Here is a 22,183-nt window from a genome sequence, read left to right as displayed (position 1 = left end):
CCTTATTAGTGAGCGATGAAAACAAAGACCCTCAACAATTTTATTGCCACTAAGCTATCTTTACTAAAATCTTGAAATATTTTTGTGCCAACTCTTAGATGAGTACTACCTGCTTTTCTGCCAGAAGACACCACATGTTTGCACTTGTGTCCATGGGAAGGGCTGTTCCTGGCACCACTTATCAAGGTTCCCACACCTGGGCTCTGGCATCTCCACCTCCCTCCCCACCCAGGTTCAGGCACAAGTATCAGCCCTTGCAGGAAGGAGATCTGCAACTCTCTGTTTTACCAGGGGATTAGTGAGAGGGATTAGTGAGAAAACACCTTGGCAGTGTTTTCTGCTTCCTGCTGTGCCTGAGAGCAGGGTGCACAGCTGCCCAGGGTGTCCTTCCTCCATGCTGACAGGCGCCTGGCTCCGTCTGTTATGCTGCAGGAGCTTTCTCTAATCACAAGGAACATTTCACAGGATGCCAGTGCCTTCTCAAGGCTCTTTATGCCTTTCTATTCACGTCATTAGAGAAAGTAAGGGAGACCCATGTCAGTTATTTGAGGATGTGACCATTTTCAGGACTGAAAAATCTAAATGAGTAAACATTGACAACACACAATCAAATAAGAAAGTACATATATTTTCATAAGAATAAGAAAATAAGTGGACAGATTCTCATGTGTAATTTGAAAATTATTATTAAAACCCTCTAATTTAAATTATTTACTAAGAGGCATATATTTACTTATGAACTTCTCCATGATCAAAAAGGAGGGAAAAGGTTATTCTTTCCATTCTTTCCTTTAAAAGACCCTTCTTTTGGGTAAAGAATTCTGCCATTTTTTGGACATAATTTATTTCTCATAAATTCCTTTTATCTACTGTATTTCCTAAATCTGTTTGAAGTTCCGACAGCTCTAGACAGATGAAGTCACTGGCATGTATTTAAAAAAAACCCTGCCTTTGAAATATAATCAATAGTTTCTACATGATTCAACAAGGAATCTCTAAAGAGAAAATACAATTCCTCTGTGTTCCCATGAACTATACTTTTAACTGTCTTTGTGACCAATTCCAAAGTTTGTGCATTTGACTTAGGGCAACTAAAATAATATGAGCCATAATCGCCAAAAAATCTTCATGAAATGTAAACAATACACCTACTTTCATGAAAGGAAGCCTTTATAGGTGATGTCCAGGTTTCTGGAAATATTCTTATCATATTGGATACTTTTTTAAGTTCACTATAGGTCTTTCCTATGCTTTTTGCCAATGCATTGTCTCTTTATCATAATGAAAATCTACCAGTTTAAGGTAGCCTATCCCATACTGCAGAATTTTGTGAAATATCATGTTCAAATTATCAACAACAATTTTATTGACTGTAGAAATTATTTTCTTTAAAAATATTTCACTTATCTATATTAGTTTGGGTTATTATTATGAAAAGATTTTTCAAGCAGGAGGCAGTCATTTGAAGGTAAATAAACCAATAAATTGTTGTAATAAACTGTGTTTATTAGAACACAGTTCTGCTTCAGATGTGTTTGGGTAAAGCTGTCAGGCACCTTATGGCAGCAGGGTTCAATTTTGATGACTCAAAGGGTCTCCAGAGAAAGGGCTTTCTGGGCTTCAACAAAGAGACAGTGCAGAACATGGCCTTTTGTGATTAAAGGACATGATTGTCACAGTAGAAGCCTTCACAGTTGTTTCTAAGCAAGGAAAACCACAGGTTGCTGCCTACATGCACTGTGAAAAAATGTTCTATGAAACAATAAATGTACCCACAATAGTTTGTAGTTTGCAAACTATCACTTTGGTCTCTTCCAGCAAACAATATCAGACATACATTCCTACAAAACCATGAGTGAACATGGTGAGTAAGGGAAGCGGGGGAGATGCTGCTTTCCTCAGTAAAAGGTGCTCCAACAGCAGCTGTGTAAATTATGGCAGAGATAACTACAAAAGTTGTGTGATTTCCTGCTGGCTGGCCAAGCCAATTCAATCCAAGTGACCCTTCAAAGCCCCACTGTAAATTTGCTCCTCACACGAGTTCTCTGAAGAAGCGCTGACCCACTGCGGTCCTCCTTCCCTCAGGTATTCCACTGGCTGTCATCCAGGTTGAGCTTCCTGACCCTCTCGGGGTGCTCAGCTGCATCCCAAACAGCACACGCTGACTTTGATGCTCTTTTCCTCTCCAAGCATCAGTGCTCTTCTGGAGTTGCTCCTGTTTTTGTTTAGATTTATAACTGCAATTTATACAACTGTAATAGAGCTTTAGTGGGTTTTCTGACTTACCGGAAGGCAGAATGCAACCCTGAAAAGTTTGCACTCCTTTATTTGTGTAAGGAAGAAAAACTGAAATTGTGGGATGCAGGCACAAACTGAGAAGATGCAGCAAATGTTCGTTAAAGTATATGTCTCACCCAGAAATGTATCTCTACATCATTGTGCCCTGTCTAGAAGAAGCAGTTTTCATACACAGTGAAGGCCAAAACTGCTGAAGTTCAAGAATTCATGGCTTGATGATAATGTCTAGCTTGTCCTACTGTCTGCAAAAATCACACCACCACTCTGTAGTTCCTAAAATGCTGAACTCATATTCCCAAAATTTTTAAGCTACATTTTTTCCAGCAACATTTGCAGCCTTGCTATTTTTCAGTATTTGGAGATCCATGAATCAAGCCGGATAAAAATTACTGGAGGAAGCATTTAAATGACAAGGTAACATGGCAGCCTTACTGAGAACTGCTCTTAAGTGTGAGTGGGAGAAGGTACCTCTCACTGTCCCTGCCTTCAGAACACATCCAATTAGCCTTCCCTGAAGAGTGGAATTACAGACAGGTCTCCCCATTCATTTCTGCTTCTTAAAGTACCCGGATATGACACCTATTCCACACTAAATTTTCTTGCCTTGATAAAAAATCCATTTGGAAAAACGTGAAGAGGTGTGCAAATATTTGACTTATTAGGTTAGAGTTGGTATAAAGGGATGAGTTGTGTTTGTCTTATTAAAAAAAAGAACTTCCTTTCACCAAGAAAACCAGCTGGATTAGTAAAGACAAGTCTGTGAAAGTTTGAATTAAATTGAACCATTTAATATGGATTTTATTTCTTTTTCTGTCTGATGTTATTCCTCACAGGAATAATATTTCTCTGGAAAAAACAAATACTTCCCCCCAAAAAATGAGACAGAACAGCAACAACTGAAAAAAAAAAAAAAAAACAAACAAAAACCACAAAAGAACACTAGCACCTCATTTGTAATTCTGACAAAAATGTCATTAAGACTAAATCCTGCAGCTCAGTAGAAAGGGTGTACTTACAGAAATTATGTGCATAGTTTAAAGCATTTATAGCTTATTTCTTTTGTCATTAAAAATGCAGAAGACAAAAGATGTTATATACATCAGTTGTAGTTTTCCTGAATACAATGTGGGTAGTTAAAATTACTGAGCTTATACTTTTTATGATTGTTGTTCAGATGAAATTCAAAGTATGAGAAAGTTAAACTGTGTCAACATATTCACATATTAACACAGGCACAGACAGTTTTCACAAATGTATTTGCGATGCAAAAAATGTCCCTCGACTTCAAAAGAATCAGGTAAAATACAGATGAGATACTGAATTTTTCTCTTGCTTCTAAATGGTGCGGCTTCAAGGACATGATTCAACATAGATCATTTCAGCTCTTGAAGGATGGATGTGATTACAGTATGAACCAAAATAAGTACAGATTAGTGTGTGCTTGTAAATTTGGAATTTGGGCAGTTTTACTAAAAGGATCATAAAGTTCACAAACTTACACATCTTTTCAGATGAGTTACAAATGATTTATGGTCCTGTACCAAAACTCATCTTAATATTTTAATGCAAGACATTGCAAAGAATGTTATTGACAAATATTTTTTGACCAGTAAGCTTTTTCCAGTTCAACTAAAACCTTTACAAAAATTTTTTATCAGAAGATTGATCATCTGTTCTCCTAAGTTATTTGTAGAGATTCTTCTGTAAGTAATTCTTACCTTGTAAATGGTGCAGAAAATTTGCTGTGGAGTTGATATGCAAAACCAGAGGTGTTTCAACGTATTTGACCTTTTGGATGTATTATTTGCACAGGTTATTTTGTATTTCTGACAAGGTGAATAGCATTCTTAGAATTATATTTGTACTTTGCATATCCACTATTTTGAAATCAAAGCAATTCCTCATTAAAATTAAAATTTATTAATTTTAATTTCATGTGGCAGTACTTTCTTTAAAATACTTTAGAGTAAGTTTTGTTACAAAAATAAAAGTATGTATGTAGAATGATTTCCTGGAAAAATTGCTATGGCCACAGATTTGCTTAAATATCTCTCCCTGTCCCCAATGACTTGGGGAGACAGTACTGCAATTTCAGGTGAAATGAATGAAACCAAAGAAAATCTTCATATCTAAATATATGATATTTAGATATGATATCTAAAAAGTGGAAGTAAAATATTTCTTATACTTTTATGTTAGGTGAAATCCAGATGGATTAAAAGGTTGTTTCTAACGTTAATTGAAGTACTCTAAGGAGTCAGATGTTGACTGTCTTGGATTTGTTTTTTAAGTTTTCTCATTTAATCTAGGCTAGAGGTATCATTAAAGTAGCTTTGCATAGTAAAGTAGCTTCTTCCTGGACCAAATGAAGCTCAAAAGTAGGGAGGCATTAAAACAAAAGATATACAGTCAGAAAATCTGCATAAAAGGATGAACAATTTCTCATGCAATTGTATTATGATGATAAATTTTTGCAAATAGAAAATGTAAATTGTTATCCACATATGAGGGTAAATCTAAAATAAGGTTCAAAGAAAAAAAACACTTTTAAAAGTGAAGATGTGTTATTGGTGATTTCCCTGCTTATCTTTCGTAAATATGTGATAAGGTATTCACACAGATATCCTTTAAAATTATTTTAATAATAAAACCACAGAATTGCAAAGACCAGAAAAAACTAACAATCATCAAGTCCTACTGTTATAAATGATCAAATCGGAAGCTAAATTTATAAGAAAATTTAGCAAAGATTTATTAGATCGTCAGAAAAATAGAATTTCATTAAACAACCACTACAGCTAAGGCAACGTCAACCCCGGGATTGGTGCTGGGTGAACCTGGATCAGACTGACAGTGTCAGGGTGGTCTCCCCTGTGGTTCACCCCGATTGATTCTCGCAGCGAGCTTATATACAGTTTATTCTGCCTGAGGCAGAAATGACAGAATGTTGCTTTGTGTCCCTTCACATGCAGAACCGGGGCCGTACATGTGCAGGGGTAGACACAAGTCCGGTTCCAGGTGTCCAGATGATGTCAGAGCACTCAGGAGAAGTCAGTATTCACATGTAAAGGGTGGCACTGGTAGTAGATGCAATCTCCGATGAGCAGATCACTCTTGAGTGGCCCGGACATTCCAGGGAAGTCAGTGATCATGGCCCAGGAAGGTTCCATTCATACGTTAACTGGCTTGATATTATCTTAACGTTGTCCAGGAACTAATTGAATAAAAATAAGGCTCTGCTCCCAGCTGGGGTGGTCAGAGACATAGCTTGGATTTTACAATATTTTATAAATAAATGGCATTAATTATCTCTACCATATACTACACTACCATCAGCCTAGTACCACAACCATGTTCACCAGTTGTTTTTCGTTGCATTGTTCTTCCTTCCCATGAAAAAAATTATTTCTAATATCTAACTTAAAGTTCCTCTGGTGCAACTTTTGGCCATTTCCCCTTGTTAATTGTTACACGCAAGAAGTGCCCAACTCCCACCTAGCTACACCCTCACGTCAGGCGGTTGCAGAGACCAGCAGCGTCCCTCCTCATCTCCCTGTTCTCCAGGATAAACACTCCCAGCTCCCTCAGCTGGTTCCCATAGGAAGGACTTGTGCTGCACTGCAGTTCTCCAGCACCTCAAGGTTTGTCTTGTTATGAGGGATCCGAAACTGGACTCAGCACTCAAGGCACAGCCTCCCTGGTACCCACTAGAGCAGGGAGAGTGAAGTGCCTGATTCTGGTGGCCACACTCTTGCTGATACAGGCCAAGATGTCCCTGGCCTTCCTGGCTACCTGGGCACACGGATGGCTCTTGTTCTGTCATTGTAATAGAACAAACAACAAACTCCTCTTGTTTATTCTATTAAAATTAAACAAGATGGGCAACAACTCTAACATGGCTTTTATTTCCTTAGTATTCCTTTAAAGCAAAGTTACTGTCTGCACAGAAGTGGAACCAAAAATAATGCAAAAGGTCTAAAACTCTAGACTGCCTTCTCACTGACTAATCTATTAATGTGATGTGATTATTGATGGGGCTGAATAAAAAAGAATCATCTCTGAACCTGAGTTCCACAAAGGTGAATGCTGTAGTTTGTCTCCTTAGAAAATGGTGGATCTGACATTAGATTCAAACCAAAACATATTGTTCTCCTACCTTTGGGACTATCAAAGTGAAGGTTTTGTTTCAGCCCATTTCTAATATAAATGCAGTCTACATTGTGAACATGCCAAACTCTTGGAAAAGTAGACATACTTGCTCTGCAAAACAATCCTTTCAGAGAAGAAAGACATACCCAAATTCCTTTGGACAAAATGTTAATTTGTAAATCACTGCTGTGAGAATTTGTGTAGTTCTACTTTATATTGAAATGACAAGATAGCATCAAAAAATAATCTTCATTCTTTTAGATGTTATATATAACATCTTTTAGATGTTAGATATAACATTCTTTTAGACGTTATATATAACATTTGAAGTGGTTAGTTTATAAAACAGTTTTTAGCATTCATCTTCTAATCATATAGGTTGGGGTTTTTTTGAAATTTCTAACTTAGTTTTCAAAAACTTTAAAAGTTTTTGGCAATTACTGAACATGACTAGCCTATAAAAAGGTTTTTGATAAATGAAGAAAAAGAAAGATAATTATAACATTTTAAGATTTCAGTCAGAAAATTGGAGACCATGAAATTATTTAGCTTTAGTCTTTGGGGTACAGTTAAAAGCTTATCAGTATCCATTCAGAACCTTAAAGAATTTGCAAAGGAAATGCCAAGAAAGTGCAGAATTATGAAACTACATCTTTTAAGAAAAAAAAGAACTTTCAGATCTTGAAGATGAAGCTATTACAATCACATGATTTAAGACAATCAAATAATGAGGATGCCAAACCCCCTATGCAGGGGGAATTCTTCAATCAATTCCAATATTTCCATATCAGCTATCCTTCCCCAGGGAAGTGGTCCCTGCACCAACCTGACAGAACTGAAGAAGTGTTGGGCAAACTCTCAGGCACATGTTGGGATTTTCATTGATGTCCTGTACAGGGTCAGGACTTGGACTTTGAGAATCCTGGTGAATCTTTAATCTGTCTCAAAATCTTTGAGTCCTCACATTTAAATATGTATAAAACCTTGATTTCTAAAAATAGATAAAATCTTTAAACAGACTTGTCATCTCAAGAAATTCCAGTTCCCTGTGTGGCAAGTGTGCAAGTGGTTTAAGTCACTGCTCCTCAACATCTGCTGGAGGATCATCACGAGGATGATGTCTCTGGTTCGGAGCACAATGTAGGGCAGGATGGACACACCTGGCAGGTACCCACTGTGTTCTGGTGTCCATAGAAATACACACATATCCATGTCCCCATGTAACACGGACCTTCCCACTTATTTGTAATAATATTCTTTACCATTACCTTAGGTCTAGGTGATTTAGCATCACCACACAACTACAAGGATAGAAAATAATTCAGGATTTTTGGGTCCTGGGATTTCCCTGGGACTGTTCAAGCTGTTCCCTGGGGTGGTTCAAGGTGAAAACAGCTTTGGCAACTCTACTTTGTGGGGTTTCGCAACACATTCCCCTTTTCTGTTTGTCTAAAATATGTTTTAGAGTGCCATGGGCATGTTCAACAGTGGATTGCCCTGTTGCTGAATGGGGGATACCTGTGTGTCGCAGACATTTTTTCATAGAAATCCTTTCTTTGGGACTTGTTCATTTTCTGGGAAGCTGAGGCCCCAGAAAGGGAATGTAAACAATGATTATCAGCTGCTGTGGAATGTAATAGGATGCACCTGGGATTGGTTCATGTTCCATGTGTACAATTAAGGGCCAATCACAGGGCAAGCTCTCGGGAACACAGGGACAGAGAACTCTCTTGTTTTTAGATTCCTTCTATTCTATTCTTAGCTTAGCAGTCTCTGCAAGCTCTCTCTTTATTCTTTTTAGTATAGTTATAATGTATTATATATCTTATATCAATAAATCAAGCCTTCTGATCAAGGAACAAGATTCTCGTCCTTCTCTCACCCAGTGACCCCATAAGGTCACTGCAATACCGCTGTGGTGTTTTGTGCCCCATAGTTGAAGGAATTGTCCCGGGGGTCTGCAGAAAAGTGGTGACTCTAGCTTTTGGTGCCCCTAGCAAGTAGGTATTCCATGGGTAACTTCAGCTGTGGTAGCAGTGGCATGCACAGAGTGGAGGCAGCGACTTTCAGACCCTGCAGTCCCCGCTGCTTCCAGGTGTAATGTTTGCTGGGTGATGTTACCAGCCCGGAGCACTGGCCATGCCTCCCACTGGTTCTCCTGATGCTTGGTTCTCCTCACCCATCTCCGAAGGTGTCTGAGGCACCCTGTCCCTCTGTAGCTACCTTAGCAGGTCCATTAGGAATCTCCATGGCTTAATAAGGCCAATGGCAGCTTTGGGGCTGCCCATGGCTGCTTAGAGTATGAGTCTGCCCGTCCAGAGACGTATTTTAAAATCTCAAGTGGCCCCTTCAGTTATATCCAGTTTGTGGCTTTTGCACTACATTAGTAGGGAAATTAGAGCCCAGTTGCCATACTTTTGACTTTGTTTCTTTAGCAAACTGTCCGTACTTGGAAGGCAGGCTCTGCTGGCATAGAGTTCCATGCTCTCATCCTGGCAACTACTTCTTAATTCTTCAAAGAAAGAAGGGGTCCAGACCCAGACATGACTTTCCATGCCATCTTCTGCAGTTCTATCCATGGCAGGTAGCAGATCTACCTGCTGCCTTTGCCAGGGTTCTGCAGCTGTACACACCACAAGGAGCAGCTCTGCATGCTGCAGGCAGCTCTTCCAGCTGCCTTCCTGCCTCCTCTGCTCTACACAGGGAAAATCACGTCGGGATCACCCGACATTGGAAAGACGTGTTGAAGGCAGGACAGTAACAAACACACAAAGGTCATACAGCAACAGCCAGGTTTATTGAGAGCTCTTCTCCTGATATAGACCAGAAGGCTCATGTGGTTAATCCTCACTGGTCAAGCTAGTTGCCACCTGGCCACTAGCCAATAGTAGCCTGAATCCCCAACATCCTGGGCCTGGTCTCCTATGGGCCTTACAGGTCAGGTTAAGCAATAAGCAAGGTAACTACATAATCAACCACATTATAGTCATAAAGTTGAGATTGTTTGTAACTGTGAGGCCGCCACATGCTCCAAAGCAGAGACACACACATATGTGTTGGGAACGCTTTGCCAGGGGTGCTGGTTCCTTCAGACCACCTCATCATCCTTGTGACTAAAAGCAGTTTTGGACCTGAGTGTCTTTCAGCTCCCAAGGAGACGTCACTGGGGATATGGCACCATTAATCTGAGACCACTGGAGGTCTTGCACTGGCACTCACATGGACATCATCCAGTCCTTCCTTCCAAACTCAGAGGCCAGGTGCCATGCGACCTGAGGGGGAGCAGTCACAATTTTTGAAGCTGTTTCCAACCTGCATAAGAATCAAATGCTTTGTCCTTTGTGGTAGTATCTAAGGTGTCTTCATTTGGAGAAAAGTGTAGACTGAAGAAATTAATGTAGCACATGCACCACAAACGGCTACATTTGGCATATTAGATTACATCACAGTATATTTTGTGGCTTGGATGTGGGACTTACTTGTGAAGAAGAGGAATATTTTCTTATGAAACAAAGAAACAAAACACAAATTAATGTTGTCAGTTTTGAAAATATACTTAATATTAAATCAAAGCAGTAATTTTTGTAAGACAGTGACTTCAGAAAGTGTAAGATCTGGATAATTTTTTTCTCTTGATCTCGTAGGAATATTTAAATATAATATATAATGCAATTTGAAACAAAAATAACTTCCAAGCAACAGACCAATCTTAACAGAAATCAAAATATGACAGTGCTGGAACAGTGAAATTCCACAATGCAGTCTGCTAATATCAACTTGAAACAGAACAAGGACTTCACAATTTCTTTCCACTTGACTAAAGCCTCCACTGGAGAGTATTAATACACATGGCAAGTAGACAAATGCTAACTGTCAGGATTTTAAAGGCAACCTGCTGCATAATGATCACTGTCTTACTGTCTTCAGGAAGAATGAAATTATTGTTTGCTTTAATTTTCTATCAGCCTATGTAAAGAATCAAATCTCTTCCATCTTTTTCAAACAAATTTTGCTTTCAATTTAGACTTTCAGGGGGTTTTTTAAACATTACTGTCTTTCTTTCATAAGCTTGTCTGCTTAAAATGCAATTAATACAAAGAAAGCACTTTGTCAAAGGTATTACTTCCTTCAATATTATTAACATTCTATCCTTCAGGTTAGCTGTAACTCCCTAAACTGGTCCAGTGCAGCTGTATACTTGAAAGGACTGAAGATTCTCAGAGTTTATTTTGTGTTTACATAATAGATTTGGTGTCAACTCTTACTTTTCAATAGTAAAGACATTGTTCCAGGCTTAAGAACTGTGTCGCTGAAGCTCGAGTGCTCAGCTGAGACTTGGGATTTTTCCTTCAGCATTGATTTTGGTTAAATTGTTTGTTTATACCCAAGAATCCTTATTTTCGTGAGAAAGCTCTGTTTTGGTTAGAGGTAGCAATAAAACTTCATGAAAATTCGTTTCAATACATAATTCTTGACATTACCCTGAAACATTAATAATTGAACACTAAAGGCTGGTCTTTGCACTTTTCAAGGAAGACAAAAGTAATGCATACGAATTCTGATATCTACATTTTGTAGAGGGACCTAGAATATTATTATTAATAATCAACAATTATTAATAATTGTTTTAGGAGATCATTAACAATGATCTCCTAAAATATAGTGATTTATATCATTATTTCTATTTAAAATTAAACCAAAAATTATTATTGATCTCAATACAAGGCAATTGAGTAAAATTATAGCATTTATATTTCATTTTGCATACATTTATACACATGACTATTTACATGTAATTATGTGCCTGTAGATGTAAAATATGATGGATGGGGAGATTCCTATCATGATTATCTATATTTGCAGCAGCTTCAGCTTTATTTCCATAATATCTACTAATTTACTTACTAAAAGAGTGTCTAATGCTACTGAAGCTGAAAACAGAAATGAAGATAGGCCATAATTGTATGTGGGCCCCAACAGAAACTTTCACATGCAGTAGGTTAACCCAGCATCCCAGTTTAAGGCATTTTCAAGTTGACCCGGTGTTGTACTCAGGGGAAGGTGCTGTCCAAGCAGAGAAGGTTCTCAGCAGGCAGCTCTGCAGCTTTATTTGCAACCTTGGGGAAGCATGAGTTTCTGGTTCACATCTATCACTATATTTTTATCTGCTGAGGTCTGTACCATGCTGCTTGTCAATACTTAGAATACCTCACAGACTACATCTGATTAAAATTGCTTGGTAAAATGCGGGTTTTGTAATAGGTGTAGAGTCACAGGTGTGCTCTTGTAGCTACTCTGGGACTGGGTCAGAATGGAAGTGTGGCAATAAATAAAAAAGAGATGGGAATGACTAAAGGATCAGAAATTGAAAGCTTTCATATAAATAAAGAAGGTGCACAAGGGAGCAACATAAAACATAAACCCCACAGATCTACATTGCTTCTTTAGAAGACCCCAAATGGCACAGACACAACCTTATATAAACATTATCTGAGGGCAGGGAACTAATGAGCAGAGAGAAACAGAAATAATGCCTTATATGGAACGCAAGATTAACCAATCAGAGGGCAGAGTTAGAACAAAACCTTGTAAGGAATAACTGAATCTGCATAATGTTCCCATCATCATTCTCCTTCTCACCGTAACCAAATAAGATGCTTCTTTTGTGGAGTTCTCAGTGTCCAGGGTCCAGTGCTGTGGCTGGTGCTCTCCAGAATGGACCACCACACATTGGGAACACCAAAGGAAGCAAAAGACATAAAACAAAACCCAAACAGTAGATATACCAAAGATGAATGTGTAAGAAGTATTAGCTTTTGGTCTATAGAAGAAATCTTCCAGTGAGTGAAACAAAATCAATTAGACCGAAAAGAAGCTGGAATTGTAGATGAATTTATCCAGTATCTTCCAGGGTGTCAGAAGAGGTGACCTGGGGTGTGCACGTGCCATATAGCACTTCTTCAAGGGCTGGAGGATAGAAGATGAAGTACATGATGCCAATGCAGTAAATCCATTCCAAATGTCATGCAATTAACTGCTTGTTAAACGATCCAAGTTTTCTCTGAAATATTGCAAGGAATGTGCGTACCACATTCAAGTAGATTAAGTAAAATATAAGAATATAAGAAAGCCAGGAAAAATTAATAAAATCACTTCATCATTGAATGATATTAATTCATATCAGCAAAGATTCTCTTTTCAAGAACAGAAAAGTGCTGTCAATCTACTGGCTGGAAATAACAGCCAAAGCAACACCAGTAATCAGGTCAGATGAGCAGCAGGTCAGACTTTGACTGAAACTGATGAATAATGTTTAGAAAAAAGTCAGAATGTGATGTCTAAGAAGAATGGTTTTCCAAGGTAAAGCTGTGATTTAAGGATTTAAAGAAAATATAATCTTAAGGATACCTAAAGGCTGATTTTTCTCAAAAAAACACTGTTCAGAAAAATCTCAGAAAATTGGGCACCACTCGACAAGATAAAAACTGACTATTAAAGTCAATTTTGAAAATCCTGGTCCAAAACTATTACTGTTTTTCTGAGGTGACAGCCCAGAAATATTTCAAACACAGAAGAAAAATCTAAAGATATTCAGATTTTTTTACATGGGTAGTTTTGCAAAATAGGATCTATCACAGACAATAGAATTAGCTGATGAGGTTCAATTATATCCACTGGAACATGAGAGTAGAGACACATGAAATTTCTACTTTTCAAGACAGCACTGACTTCCTAATTTAAGGTTCTCCGAAGCATAATATAGTTCATTTCTATTATTTCTAACTAGAGCTGGCAACTGTAGCACTAAGGATTCCGACATACACTAGTCAGACGGGTTATTGCGTGTAAGGCCAATTTTCAAACAATCAGAAATTTAACAGAACAGATGCCTGAATTTCTGTGGTATATTGAAGATCATAGGTGCAATTCATATGAGACCCATTTTTGCTGGTTTTATTTGTAAATGGCTGTAACCAATTTAGAATGCCAACTACCTCCCTTTTAAAAGTAAAAAGCTCTTTGTAAAAAGGCAGAAGATTTTTTTTTTTGTTTCCTCTGCTATTACATAAAGAGAAATTGTGCTGTTATAAAAAGAGAGGACTTCAGGATGCTTCTTACTGCATTCTTCCACTACCTGAAGGGATCCTACAAGACAGATGGACAGAGACTATTTATAAGTGTACCTTTTGACAGGACAAGGGGGAATGGATTCAAATTATAAAAGGGCAGGCTAAGATTGGATATTAGGAAAGATGTTTTTACTGTGAGGGTATCACTCTCACAGTAAAAGGTGAGGCACCGTCTCCATAACCTGTTGCTCAGGATTGTGGCTGTCCCGTCCTTTGCTTTGTTTGAGGTCAGTATGGATGGGGTTTTCAGCAACTTGGTCCACTAATGGGTGTCCCTGTCTATGGCAGGGAGGTTGAAACTAGATTATCTTTAAGGTCCCTTCCAACACAAACCATTATATGATTTTATGATTCTATAAAACATAAAAATAATCATCATGAAAATTAATGAAACCCCATGGTCAGTGATCATAGAAAAGCAAAATACAAATACAGCTATCTTAGAATGAAATTTTGGTTTGGAACACCAGTACCCAGTAAAAATGCAGAGTTAACTACCATAAACAGCATAAAGTTGTTGCAATAGCTGGTGTAAGGATTACTTTTCCTATTTCAATTACCCAGCTGATACAAGTATTTGTATGAGATCACATCATGGCATCTTTCATAGACTTCTCATTCCATCCTGATAATTTCACATGATTTTAAACACAGAGGTACTACAGTCCTAGTCAGGTATCAAAATCCTCTATGTAGGATTATGATATATTCATATAGGTATCCCAATACCTACGTGTGAGGTATCCTAATAATTACATATAGAAAGTATCTTAACACCTATATCTTGGAATCCTAAGAAGGTAGTAAGGCTTGCTAGAGTCTGTCTATCCCAGCATCTTGCATGAGAAAATGTTGAATATTGCTAATAGCAGCTAAAACAATCTTTGAGCACAGTTGCATTCAGTACTGAATTTAACCTGATCACATTAAACTGCAGCTTTCCCAACAAGGAACAGGGGGGGTTTGTGCATTATTACATTATCTCTGTTCCATGGTTTGTAAGAATGAAATGGAAAAAAGAGCCACAGTCACAGAAGTTCAAACCGGAAAAGAAAACCAAAATTAGTGGCTGACTTTATCACCTGCCAGCTAAACTTCAGGTTGGAAAGAGTTTTGGAAAATAACCATCAGTAGCCAATTTAAATCCACTAGAAAAATTTTAATTCATCCTCTCCTCTTTCCGTATTGTGCAAAACCTCTTGTTTCAAAAGTAGCACCTATATTACAACATTTGTGTATTAACAGAGAAAAATCCTAATTTACAATATGACTATAAAATTAACAAATGAAGAAAACTATCAAGAGAGTTTTGTGCATAAGATAAACTTACTCTGTATGAATTGCAGAAGTCTTAAATGCTGAATTAGCAATGAATAACTCTCTAATGATTGTGATATACTGTAAACTAACTAATGAGTACTAATGTGCAAAAAATATCACTTGAGGCATTCAGAAAAATCAGTGAGAACTGGCACCTCCAGGAGTTTTGGGCTACTGCTTTCAAAAATGTGGTTCCACTAGGAGGAAATCGCATTTTTAAAACAGACCAGGTTTTTTAAGCCATCTGTCTCCTTTATGAACCTTCTGGTCCTTCAGTGCTCCTCTGGGAGGCGCATTGAGGGGCGGCAGGGTGGCGGCAGTGAAATGGAGAGGATGAGCCACTGGGTGGGCTGAAAGCACTCAGGATCACAGCAGTGCTCACCCTGCAGAGCACTGTGAGCTGGAGGCTACTGCCTCCCCTGACCCTCACCCAGCCTGCTCTAACACTGTAGAAAACACAGGTTTTCTGCTTCCTGGGCTGCTTGACTAATTAAAGTGTGAAACTTGCAACGGGGTTGAGGTGGTCTCCTGTCCTGATGTGGTCACACACTTGCCACTCAGTCCACAGGAGAAAAGGGTGGTGTTACAGGACCTAATTAGCAATAGTAGTCACATTACAAAGGTTGTCTGATGATAGACTACAACACCATTACCCACTTGAAATAGAAGAAATATCCATCCAGTCTCTCCAAGTACCTCAAAATAAGAATACTTCAGATTTCCCAGGGATTTATTTAATTGCAGCTCAGCACCAGCAGTGAGGACAGGATGTCTGAAGGCTGGTACTCAGCATAAGACAGCCTCACTTGATATCCTCCTTCTATTCTGAAAAAAACTTCAGGATTTTCCTCAATGGGACTTGACAACCCTGTTTTACACAGCTCATTTTAGGCACTTAGTTTGAAATAAATATGTGGTCACTCTGCCACCTTTCTAAACTAATGATGGCAGAGGCAGTGTATGCCTGAAGTGCTGAGTTTTTATTCTTTGCTTCAAAGGAACTCCTTCCTATGTATACATTTTATTCCTCCTTCTTATACATCTGTACAAGACTGTTGTGGTATGCTCATTATCTTGAATCTTCCAAAAGTTGCAACTCTCAAGATTAGTATATTTAGAAATAGGCCTTTTAAACTATTCTGAGAGGATTTCTCCCACAATAAGCAAAATTTTCATTAAGCAGTGTCCTAAGTATTACAGATAGGGTAACAGATGCTCACCCTCTATCTTATGGTCTAAGAAAATGATGAACCTATAGATAGACGTAGTAACAAATCCAGCTTTAAGTGGAACATCCCAAATAATCGTGTTAAACTTCTTGTTTATTCTGGTAGGTAATAATAGGATTTAAATACAGAGTGCTGCTGAAACTGTAAAACACACTTCAGTGCCAGGGGAAGAAAATTTCATTACTACTCAACACAAACCATGGGAGATTTTTTAATTCGGATCACTTCATCCTTTAAGCAAATAAAAAGAACTTGAGTCTGCCTTACTTCTTTCTGACTCCCACCACCAATTCTCGGAATCATTTTAATCAAAAACATGGTTTAAATCCACATCATATGCTTCCATAACACCTGCTTTACACTTATTAGCCATTTCTAAGCTTCTAAATGAAAAGGGGAGGGGGGGAACGAAAATAATTTCTAACCATGTCTTCCAGAAATAGATTCTTTGTTAGTATTTAATCTTGCATTCTCTTCTCTGTTTTCTATGTTTAATTATCCTGTTTTCTGCTTTTATTTCTTTTGTTAACCACAACATTCTACAGCTGTGTTCTCAAGCCTATATTCTACACTACTAAGATCTTATTATGTATTCATACTCCAAATGCAGGAGCTTTTTAGTGTGGGTGCTATGTCTTTACCATTGTAGTAAATTCAGTGCCTATGCCTTTGCACCTTTTGTCCTGTAAAAAAATTGTCTTAAAATGGTAATAATTTTCATAGGTTATTTATGTTTTAATGTGTTGTGAATAACTCAATAACTAATTATTGTGATAATACAGGTAAAGTATTTACAACAATATCAGATATATTGCATTAAAGTTAAAGCTACTTATGTATTAATGATTATCAGAAAAGTACTCACTGGACCTTCACAGGCACATTATCTCAGTGCTCAGACACAGGATTCCCGTAAGGATTCCTTTCATTTTTGCATTATTGTAATTATTTGTTTTCCCCTCTTTCATTTGCTTTCATGGTTAAGTTCTGATCAATTCAGAGTAGTTGCTTTCATAATATTCTTTTCTTTCCTTTTCTTCTGTAGAAAGAAAAAAAATAATCCCAGAGGCCAAAATTCTCTTTCATGTTTTCTACATTACAGAATCAAAAAGAACATTGCTTTGGTATGTATGACCACCTCTGTTGTGCATTTGGGCTGTAGAAGAGACAGAATTTGGACCAAAGGAATCAGGTTTTGTGCAGTATTACTAAAATATTCATTATGATTTTATCCAAAGGGTGCTTTTCCATAAGTCTGGCAGTAACTGCACCAGAACTACCATTGGTTAGTACCAGGTACAGGAAATGAAGAATATACTATGACTTACCTTCTTTAGTAATATGTACTGCTATGTTCCAAGTATGATCTGAAATGGAGATTGAAGGAAACACACTTATGTAAATATTTTTTCTAGTAAAAAAGAAAAGCAGGAATGTCATTCTTCTGATACACTGAATGAATTTAATATTGTGTAAGTTGAAAAAAAAAAAAGGAATAAGTCTTGGGTTCCAGTCAAGAACTTTCTTGATTAACTTTTCCCCTATGGATATGGAGCGGAGGCACATGCTTCCAAAAATACTTAAGGAAAAATTGCAAATAAAATTAAAAATTTTGAGAGATATCATACTATTTTTTTAAGCCTGCAAATTGTTGCACACTTTCCCTGTAATATGTTTTTCTCAAAATAGCACATAACTGAAATTAATATGCAAAAGATGTTGGGTTAGTGGCCACGTCTGTCATAGGTTTATTGTGTCAGTGACCAGTACACAGGCTTTATTGGCCAAGATAAAAAGCATTGCACAGGTCTATACAGGCAAAAATCCTTATTCAATCAGAATAATTCACCTTGAACAAAATCTGTCAACAAATGAACAAGTGGTCTGAACCATCAGGATTAGGAGGCAGAAGACTGCGTTAAGTTTCTCTATTAAGTGACTGAGAAGACCACTTATATGATTTATTCTTTCTCTCACTGCTGCATACACTCACTCACAGGCTTGGAAGGATATGTGATGGAAATTGTGATCAGATACGGAGTGGAGTGGTTACAGGACAGGTAAATATATTGCAGACAGAGACATATCTGGAGAACTTAGGACAAAAATGAAGGGCAAAGACCTGTATATAAATTACAATGCTCCATGCAGAACCCTGCTACGAAGCTCAGATTTTTTCAATAGTAGGTTAGAGCTCATCATGGGGAAGTGAGTGACTATGTTTATGTGATTAAGGACATAAGGGTTACACCATAAAAACTATTTCAAGAACATCAGTATTTAAATGATTATATTTTCATTCGCAAGCTGATTAGTTTTGAAAAATACATTGCTTAGAATCTGTTTAATCTAGATGGAGATGACACTTTTTTTCTACATTGTGTTGAATGTCATTTAGTTTTTAAGAGCCTGGTCAGAAACTAGGCTGCTGCAGCTTTTAGGTAAAAAATCCTGAAGATCAAAACTGCTTCAGTAAACTTTACAATGAGAGAACCTCACTGGAACCCCACTCCCAAAGTAAGTGTTGATCATACCTGTAGTCAGAGAGAACCTTCAGGACTTGCACTAGGCTTTTGGTTTCTGATTTGCATGCAAAATTAAAGAATGAAAGTTTGGAATAACGACAGCAGAGCTGATAAGCGATTTCATATGCAAGGAGATCAATTCTAGAAGGTCATCTTCTTGAGCACAAATAGTAAGAGCAGTTGACTGTATTTCTCAGGTTTAATTTTTGGCTTTGAGTTTATTTTGCTCTGATATGCTGCTTCAGGAACCTTGCCAATGTGCTGAGAATGCTTGAAGAGCACTTGGTTTCTGGGCAGCATCTTTTCTGCCAGTTCTTGCCAATCTGTACTTCTGCTCCACAGCACTCTGAACAATTGAAGAGTGCAGATCCCTTCTGGGCAGTTTCTATTCCAGCCTCCTAGGAGTGGGGACAAAAGGTGTTCAATTCTTGCCTTATTTGTTCAAATATTTCATTGAATTTCAGTGCATTCTCACTTTTCTGGCATAAAATTCTGTGTCAACAAATTAAAAAGTATTACACATGCAGAAAGAAAAAAATTATTTGTCTAGAGCACGGTCTAAAATCTTGCTGAAAATTATAGCAGGAAAAAACCCAATATTAAAGAAGGCTTTCAAATTGACATGAATCTTATAGAAAAGATTAGTGATAGCTGCTTGCTCTTCTCTCAGTCATGTGAAGGTATTGTTTTCTTATGGATCAAGTTCAGCTTTTAGCTCCTTGACCAATGTCTGTTATTTCATCCATTTTCTTCTGTGGCATCATGCTGAGCAGGAGTGATGCACAGATAAAAATAGTATTTTATTTAACTGCCTATATTCACTAGAGAACTATAAAAGGAAGGAAGAAGAAGAAAAAAAAACCCAAAAAAACAAAACAAAACAAAACAAAACAAAACAAAACAAAAAAAAAACCGACCCAAAACCTCCAAACCAAAAAAAAACCCCACAAAACCTTTGGAGCACTTTGAATTAAGAAAAAAAAATAGAATAGCAAGAAAAGGATCTAAAGCAATAAACAAAAACTCTCTCTGGGCAAGAGATCTGAGAAATACAGACAGTGCCCATTCTTCTTAGGACTTAAATTAAAAAAATATATACTTCTTTGATCAAAATATATAAAACAGAAGTCTTGTCATTTTAATGCTGTTATTGTTGATTTGAAACAGTCTGTGTCTGAGTAGACCATTTAAAAGTTTCTCTTCTTTTTTTTTTTTATTTTTATTTTTATGGATTGTGTTGTCTGAAGGACAGGTTATTTTGGCCTAAGATGATTATCCAGCACAAGAAGGCATCTTGTCCCATATGAGGCATTTGGAATATTGTTAGTCCTTGAAGTGCCAATTGAATAAACAAACAAGGACAGTTTGCCATGAAAACCCATGGGCTTTAAACAAAATTTCTACATGCCTCAGCAGCTGCTGCTGTGGTTTCAGAGTTTTGCAGTTATTGACAATTCGGGAAATTTATGGGTTTCAATATGGTATATCAGGATCACTCCTGTGTACAGCATCTTCTGGATAGAGACAGGGAAGTAGCTGAAATTGATCGTATGCCCTTAGCTCTGAACTTCATTGAATGCTTTTATGTTACATTCAGTGTTTGTTTCCTCTGTGAGAATGTGGTTCAGTATGATGTCACCACATGTGCTGATTTCCTGTGAGATTAAGTATTTTTAACTATGGTTTATCCCAAACATATTTTAATTAATGTAAGTGCAAAAGAAGAAAAAACTGGGAGCAGGTTCTACGTTTTAGTCACAAGTAAGAAGCATGTTTTTTTATAGACTTGAACTGAAGCTAGCAAGGCATGATTAGGACTGTCAGCTTGGCCTGAACAATTGACAGTTGAGCACAAAGAGCAGCAGAGTAAAAGCTGAGTATAGGTCACTAAAGCTGCTAAGCAGATGTATCTAGCTGTGTATCTTGCACAGGTTACATACCATTTTGTCTTCTGGAAATCACTGGTGATAAATGAAAACAGCAACCACAACTAATTAAGGAACACTAGTTTCTATACAGATCAACGGGAACTGCTTCTTTTCTATTGTACTCATGTGCTATTTATTTATGACAACACCCCATGTGCTTCTGTTAAGTTTAAAATTCCTGAGTTAAAACGAAAATGTGGCCAAAATTTCCAACATTCACTATGCAGTGTATGTACTCATCATAAAGCATTGCTAGTAAAATAATAATTCTTAATTCTTAGTATTCCAATTGCTTTGCTTATTGCCAAGGAATAACAGTCATCACTGAAAATCCTGAGGAAAGGACCAAATTTTAAATCTGGGATGACATGCTGCTACGTCACAAAAATCCCGGAAATCTGTTTTGAACGAGAGCAGGCTCTACCTTCTTCTGTAGCCTGTGTCTGTTAAGCCCCATTACAAACGTGAAGATTCCATTGGAGTTTTAGAGCAGAAATGACTGCTTGAATTCTTGCCTTCAGTTTCAAAATGTAAAATTACAGAGATTTCCTTCATAGCTGTATATGTTTTTTCATTAACACCTTATTGTAATACTTTGCAAATCACTCTGAGAAAATGGTTTGCTTCACTTGGGGAGAGCTCTATTGTGCTTAGTTGCCAACAATCACAACAATTCCACAAGGTTTTTCTGTTTTGTTATCACATCAAGAAGTGTGACAGTTCCAGCATAACAGCCAAATAGAGGTAAATCTGGGGGCAACATTTTTGCTGCAATGTGTAAATCGTTTCTGCAACATCCCTGTCTTGGGGAGTCTCTGCCTTATATGTTTACTGCTCACTTTCTTCCCCTATCTAACACCTGACACAGATTAGTGAAATATGTGTAGTTTAGGTGATTGACAACTAGGGTGGTTATTTTTTCCTATGCAAAACTTCGTCACCTAAGCAGAAGTGCAAGAATAGAGACGGTTCTTAGACAAAACTTAAGAGTCTGAGTAAATGTCACAACTTCCTTTGTAGAGATGTAATTAGTCACAGAATCACAGAATCATTGAATAAGGTGAGTTGGAAGGGACCCCAAGGATCACTGAGTCCAGCTCCTTACCCTGCACAGTGGCAGCCCCAAAAGTGCCTGAGAGCACTGTCTGAGCACCTTTGGTGCTGTGCCCACCTCCCTGGGAGCCTGTTCAGCGCCCAGCCACCCTCTGGGGAATGAACCTTTTGCTAATACCCAACCTAAACGTTTCATGACACAACTTCAGGCCATTCTGTCACATCCTCATCACCAAGGAGAGGGGATCAGGGCAGGCCCCAGTGCGGAGCACTAGCGAGGCAATCCCTTACGCAGCTGAAGATGCTAGCCCTGATGCATGCCAGGACATGGGTAGGTTTTCTATTTTTCTCTTAGCCTTTCAAAGATGGCAGATGAATCTTTTTTTGCCATCCTGACACGCATCCATTTGCTAAATTTATTGCTACTGAGGCTACGTCTGTTCTGCAGTCCAAGGGTGACTACTGATGAGTCAAATATATTTAACTTACCTCTTAGAGGAAAAAGGGATGGCAACCACGGCATCAGTCTTTAATGGTGCTTCAAGGGTAGT

This window comes from Zonotrichia albicollis, chromosome Z (assembly GCF_047830755.1).
Source record: "Zonotrichia albicollis isolate bZonAlb1 chromosome Z, bZonAlb1.hap1, whole genome shotgun sequence".
NCBI lineage: Eukaryota > Metazoa > Chordata > Aves > Passeriformes > Passerellidae > Zonotrichia > Zonotrichia albicollis.
The sequence above is the reverse complement of the archived record's forward strand: the minus strand, read 5'-3'. Positions refer to the sequence as shown.